Here is a 7,423-nt window from a genome sequence, read left to right on the forward strand (position 1 = left end):
GGCGTGATGGCGTTGCCTTGTCCTGTTAAAAATACTGGAGCAGAATCTGTGTGCCCCAGAGAGGCCTGGGCCAGGGTATTTTATACCCACTCCCACCCTTCTGTTGGCACCAATATTCACAACACCGAGAAATTACAATTGCTCTCCAGCTGAGAGTCTGAGTGTGACTGGCAGCCATACTTGTCTGCAGTTCAGAAAGATTTTGAATAGAAGAAAATGCTTTCTAGGGGTACAAGTAAGAGGAATGATTGTGAAATGCTTGCTTAAAAGGAACTTAACTTGTTCCTAAACGAATAGAAGTTTGTGGTAGAACATTTTTGACTACCACTGCCCTGTCCAATATAGATATCCTTTAAGAATAAACAAACTGTGTGGAGTATAACCCATACTTGCCTACCCGGAATCCCCGCCTGCACCCAACCCCCACACACACACCCCCCGCAGCGAGGGGGGGGTGACGATTCGCATTGAATCTTGTTATCGTGTCACTGTTCCCTGCTTCACAAACCTGATAATCTCAGTATTATGCAGTGGGTGGTGGGGCCACGATGACGTGGTCATGCCCCCGCTCCGCCCCTAATGTTAAGTAATGTCCCCGGCCACTCCCCTATATGCCGAGCCACCCCCCCTCCTGCTGTCCCGACCTGGCTGTCCCCTCCCAGAGGGGGCATCCAGGATGTCAGCAAGTATGGTATTACCACAACTTAATGCTAGCCTATATAAGCCATTGATTCTGCACTGAGGGCCTGATTGGAAGTTGTATGCTTGTGCACACATCAGCTGCATCTGTGTATGCATATATGTGCTGCAAGAGGCGACTGAAGGAAAAGACGCCTCTAGGCAGCATCTCAGGTCTGATGTCCGTGTCCGATGATGCAAGATTGGATCGATGGTCGTGATGTTTGCGACACTGGCCATCTGAGTAAGCCCAAGCTTACCCAGAATGGCCACCTCCTACCCACATCCGAGGCAAGCAAACCTGTGTCAGCAGACGAAGACGTTAGCTTCGTCATTCCCACAAAACATGACCCGACGCGCCCTTGTTTTCTGGGAACGCGGGCAGCGCAGCACCGTCCCCCGTCCATGAACTGCCTCGGCATGTCAATCACGCTGCGGCTTAGGGGGGACCGCCAACACAGCCAGTGATCGACACATGTGCAGTACAGATCCTCCACATCCACAGATCATTAAACATGGGAGCTGTGCGCAAACTATCGGGTTTGCATACACTCTGAATCAGGTCCTTAGACAAAAAGGGAAACATACAGTAAGGGCTGATTTACACCTCTCCCCTCTATATTCCCCTTTAGCTACAATAATAGTCTATCCATATTTGTTTCGTTACTTTCAGGTAAGTTGGTAATGAAGAGCGACTGATTATTGGTACTTAAAAGCCAATAAAGTCACAAACCTCTACTACTGGCATCCAGGACACATAAGGGTAGTATGTTCTAGACGCCAGCAGAGGAGTGCTCTTGAGGGCAGGAGTAGAATGTCCCAGGGGTTAGGAGTAGAGTGCTTTGGAAAGCGCAGGAGTAGAATGCTCTAACGGTAGGACTGGAGTGTTCTAGGGGCAGTAGTATTTTCTGGCCATGCATTAAATGTCCAGTTTCCATCCAGTGATGGTCTAGATGTTTTCCTGACTTTATAAACATTATTTATTTTTATTTATTACCAGTTATTTATATAGCGCACACAGAATCCGCAGCGCATTACAGAGAATTTATTACCATTCACATCTGTCCCTGCCCCGGTGGAGCTTACAATTCATGGGCCCGATTCAGACCCGGTCGCTAAACTGCGGACGCACGCTATGGGCTATTATCGCACGTTTGCACATGCGTATGCGTCAAAGTACGCATGCACGAACCAGTCACTGCGTCCGGGAATCGTGCGCTCACAGTGCACAGACAGGACGCTATTTTGAGTGACAGCGCCATTTGTGGGTGGTAACGGGAAGGTGCTTGTAAATGGGGGAGTGGTGGTGCGAACGCAGGCGTGTCTGGGCATCAAAACGGGGTCTTATGGTAGTGAATAATTAGCAAAGTAGCGTCATTGTACACGTCACTTGGTTGTATTTCAGCCTGCAGTGATCGCAGTGCTTGCGGCGGGGTAGGGTCTACCTCAAGCGCTGTGTGCACCTCCGATGGCTCTCAATGGTTCCGATTATTCATACACTTCCTGGAGATGACGTGTGCTAAGTGAGAAAAGTGGGCATCTTTATACCGGCGAGCGTTCGCTCTGCCGTCGCTCTCTAAGACATAGAGGGCGTCCTTACACCAGACAGTGCGATTGCAGAATTTGCATACCTGGCCACTTTAAGCTGTGAGAGAGCGCAGCTTAGCGACCGGGTCTGAAAGAGCTCCTATATTCCCTACCACATGCTCACACACATACACACTATGGTCAATTTTGTGGGGAGCCAATTAACCTACCAGTATATTTTTGGAGTGTGGGAGGAAACCGGAGTACCCGGAGGAAACCCACGCAAGCACAGGGAGAATATACAAACTCCACACAGTTAGGGCTGTAGTGGGAAATAAGTACATTCATTAACTTCAGCAAAGTAAAATGCAACCAGTAGGAATATGGGGAATACATATGTTATACCGGGGGCCGCATGGCCGGCAGTTCAAATCCCGGCAGCGCCAGCCCGACGTGGATGGAAATCCTGATCGTCTACAAGGTAAGTATCAACTAACCTAATCTACCCCCTAACCCTAACCCTCCCTTAGGGGTGCCTAACCCTAACCTCCCCCCCTGTGCCTAACCCTAATCCCCCCTCTAAGTGCCTAAACCTAACTCCCCCTTTTTCCCCCGCCATCTAAACCCCCGGGGGGGTGCCTAACCCTAAGTTCCCCCCGGGGGTGCCTAACCCTCCCTCCCCCTAGCCTAAACCTAACCTCCGGGGGGGTGCCTAACCCTAAGTCCCCCCCGGAACCCTAAACCTAACCCTCCCCCCCCTGCGGCTGTCCGCGCTCGGCACCCTTCAATCGGGATGCCGGGCGCCGGTCTCCTGGCGTAGGTTAATTAACCCTCGCCGGGTTTCTGTAGTGGAGATGCCGACCGCCGGCATCATAAACGCATCCCGAATATGGTATGGTCAAGATATTCATTAGTAATCCCTAAAGCTGGCCACATACATAGCGATATTTTACCCGATCTGGCCGATTCCGACACATTGGAACGACAAATCGTGTAAAATAAGGCCAAATCCTCAGTAAATCGCGAGTCCCCACTCACGATGCGATGCGCGTCCCCATTGGTCGCACATCGCATCGTCAGATCTGCCATGCAGTAGGGCAGATCTGACAATCTAGGAGGTGATGCACTGTGAAAGCCTGGATGCAGGAGAGATCGTATGAAGATTGGACACCAAATCGTGTGCAGAGCTGCCGGGGAGAGTTTCAAGGGAAATCGTACACATCGGCTGATCGTGTGCAGGTCGCCATGTGTGTGGCCAGCATAACTGTCCTCTTCCTTGTGTTGAGACACGAGCACATACCATTGCCATGTGGTGGGGTGGCTAGGGGGTGCTGCAGAATGCCCGCTGCCGTGCATGTGCCCATGGGCACTTACCTTTGCCACTCGCTGCACCTTTAGACCTCCACCTCCACCTCTCCTGGTGGACGTTTCTGGTACGGGTGAGGACGGTGGAGACGACCCTACAGTGGGAAATATGGGCTAAAAAAGAATTACCTCCACAGGGATCAGAGATTGGTCATTATTGGCACTTTTGGCCTCAGACTGGTTACACCCACGTGCCAAGCACAAGGGTGCAACCTGGACGGAAATGCCTTAAGGGGAGAGGGGTAGAAACGATGCACAACACAAAATATGCTAACCAAGGCACCCATGTCCCCTCAATGGAGGTCCTGCTCAGCCCCTGCAAGAAATGTGAGACAACCCACCTAGTGATACCCTGTTCCTATTGCCCTAGTGTGTACCACCCACAGCTGACTGCTCTGTGCCCAAGGAGCCCTATTCCATCTAACCCGGTGAATTCCCCAAAGCTCACTTTGGTGTAGGGTGTTCTAGCATGGGCCTACCGCCCTGACATAGCAACTGCGACTCTAGCAAAACCCAAATATATATACAGATATAACCGGTATACGAATATGACACAGTGAACAGTATGTGTAGAACCGCAGATAGTATATAAAGATGACACAGCAAAACATATATATATGCCTATTGCCCTGTATTGAAGCTCAGGCCTAATGCCTGCCAACTGATGGGCTTGGTACAAGCTATAAGGCCTAGCACCCTCTACTACCCCTCAGGTCTAATGCCTGCCTAAATGGAGGTCACTTACCATGTAGGGCCTAGCGCCAATGGGAAATTGTTACCCATTGTAGAACTGCACTGCATTGTGATAAGACAATCATATGCAATGTTTGATCTGATAAGTTTATTTAGCTGGAATTTTTTGTGAAGTATATGAATCAACCAAATATACCTTTGTAATAATTTTGCACACAATTAAGATTTTCAGGATTTACCTGGTTTAGCAGACCATATATCAGACCAATTTTTAAAGCAATTTATACATGGGTTAAAAGTGCAATGTTGTACAGCATAGGGAATGATGCATGCAGTAAAAAAACAACGGGCAAACTGCAGTAAATTAAATGTATGAGAGTCTTGTGAATATAACTGGGTTATAGACTAAACAACTATTCTGCCAGCAGAGGTATATAGGGGTATATATAGATTTTTGACCCAATAATACATTGAAGTACAGCACCAATTATTAGGGAAGCATATAGGGCCTCATTCAGAGGCGGTCGGAGGATGCAAGCGGTCGCTCAGAAACTGGGCGGCCGCTTCCATCCTGACCGCCCGCCTCAACTTGTCGTAAGCCCCCGGAGAGCTACTGGCTCTGTCACTAGTGATGTCAGTGGGGCCTCCCCCAAACGGCAGGCGTTCCAAAGGGAACGCCTCCATTTGGGCTGCCACCCCCCGGCTCGCCTTCCAAACGGGGCGAGCTGTCAATCAACATCGACAGCTCGCCCCCTTTGGAAAGAGACCCGCTACGACCAGCGCTGTCGGTCGTAGCGGGTCTCACGCATGCACACAAAGGAGCCGGCTAACTCGTGCGCATGCGCACTGGACAAACATCGAGGCGGCCGTGCGGTCGTAGACCGTATGGCCGCCTCTGAATGAGACCCATACTCCCAGGGTAATAACTGCCACAGCACTCACTGGGGGGCGACATAGCCTTAGTGATTCTTTCTGTCATGAACAGCCCAGACATGAGTGTTCAGGGCCGGCTCTAGGGGTGTTCGACCAGTGCGGTCGCACAAGGGCGCCACCCCTAGAGGGCGGACCCTTCCCCAGCAACCCGATTTCAGCGAGACAGTACTGACCCGTTGCTCCACTAGCGGGCTGAAGTGGCCCGCGGGTGGTCTAATCGGGAAGTTGGGGACCCCCACCGCCGCAGCTGTGCGGCGGTGCCGGACCCCCGGAGTGTGAATGGATCCATTCACTGACGGGAGAGGGCTGGGGGAAGCCCAGCCAGTGACGGAGTGCTGGGCTTTACCCCCAGCCTGACGTTATTTGGAGGCGTGCCATGCGGGCACGCCTCTAAATAACGTCACATAGGGGGTGTGGCCTATGGTAATTAGGTCACGCACCCAAATATGGTCGCGCGCAGCTTTGCCGCGCGCAATGAAAGGGCTCCTTCTGATGGGCCGGTACAGGGTGCTCTGACCCTTGGAGCCGGCCCTGTGAGTGTTGATTAATATTTTTCGCCAATATCTTTGTCACCATTTTTAAATACAAGGGAGACTCATAATCACTTTCTGGAGTCCACTATATATCCCTTATATTTTAGATTTACATGACATTAAAAGCTATGTTTTAATTATAATATCATTACATATAACAGTAAGAGTGCCCCAGCAAGGGAAATTTCTGATCTAGCTCTAGTCTAGAGGTTTTTGTTACCATAATTCATCATACATCATTCCCAAACTACAGAAAGAGGACAGACTAATGGTGCGTACACACGGGACGATTTTTTGACTGATTTGTCGTTAACGGCAAATTGTTCAAAAAATCATTCTGTTTCTGAGGTATAACGATGAACGAAAACTACAAATGGCGCTCCCGTTTGAAGTTTCCGTTCATCGTCCGAACTTCCTGTCCAACCTGACGATAATGTCAGGTGGAACATGTTCGGGGATGAGGGAGGAGGCCCGGCACTGAACGAAATCGTTATAGATTTTGTTCTTGTTGTGCTCAGTGTTGTTAACGACCCTGAGCACACCCCTGCCGGGGTCACACCGGGCGATTTTCGTTCGGGGAGAAAATCGTCCTGTGTGTACGCACCTTAAGGGTCTGATTCAGATTTGGGAGTTGAGTAAAATAGAGCAAGTAACTGTGCACCTGGGCAAACCATGATGCAATGCAAGGGGTGCAAATACATAATTTTAAAATTATAATAATATATTCAGGGGCAAACACATGATTTGTTACAGGGGGTTGTCAACAAACATACATAGATATGAAACAGAAACTAATATATATATATATATATATATATATATATATATAATATATATATATATATATATATATATATATGAGAATCCTTTACTGCAGCAGGCTCTGCCTTGATTTTGCACATCCTCTGTTGTCAGTTCATGCACCTTTCCTTATACCATGGGAATTGATACCTGATTCGCAGCTGAGAGACAACTATTGTGTATGAAGAGCTATACATGTATATGTAAAGGAGCCCTGGTGATATCACTTTCATTTTTTGTATTTTGTGACAATTGGTGGAGGTATCAGCCTATCAGGGACACCTGCATAGGTGATTGACACACTCAGCAGCCCCTCTTTTACACACTGTTTTATTCACCATTTGTTTTGGATCAGGAACTGAAATGCTACTTGTGATGACCTCCTGTGACTCAGTTACTACGACTTCAGTCATTATAGGGTAAAGTCTCCGGCTACTGATAAGTGCTTAGTTTTGTATTAGATATCAGTGAAGCCATAGGCTGGTTCAAAGTACAGACACCTGTGTATAGGAGGTATGGCCCTGCAGTGAATGTCAGACGTCTCCGGACACCATGTTTCTGAGTGACCACCACAACAGTATGTATATATTACATTACTATAATCACTGCTAAGTTTATTTTACTGTGATGACTAAAACATAAAGCAGAGCAGGGCTGTCTTCAGAAAATGTGGGGCACTACATCTCTAGCCCGATGGTGTCTCTCTAGCTCCAGCCATCACCCCTTCTGTCTCACCAGCCAGCACTCCTTCTGTCTCACCAGCCAGCACTCCTTTTGTATATCCAGCCAGCACTCCTTCTGTCTCTCCAGCCAGCACTCCTTCTGTCTCTCCAGCCAGCACCTCTTGTGTCTCTCCAGCCAGCACCCCTTCTGTCTCACCAGCCAGCACTCCT

This window comes from Taudactylus pleione, unplaced genomic scaffold (genome assembly GCF_031769625.1).
Source record: "Taudactylus pleione unplaced genomic scaffold, aTauple2 ptg000247l, whole genome shotgun sequence".
NCBI classification, from domain to species: domain Eukaryota; kingdom Metazoa; phylum Chordata; class Amphibia; order Anura; family Myobatrachidae; genus Taudactylus; species Taudactylus pleione.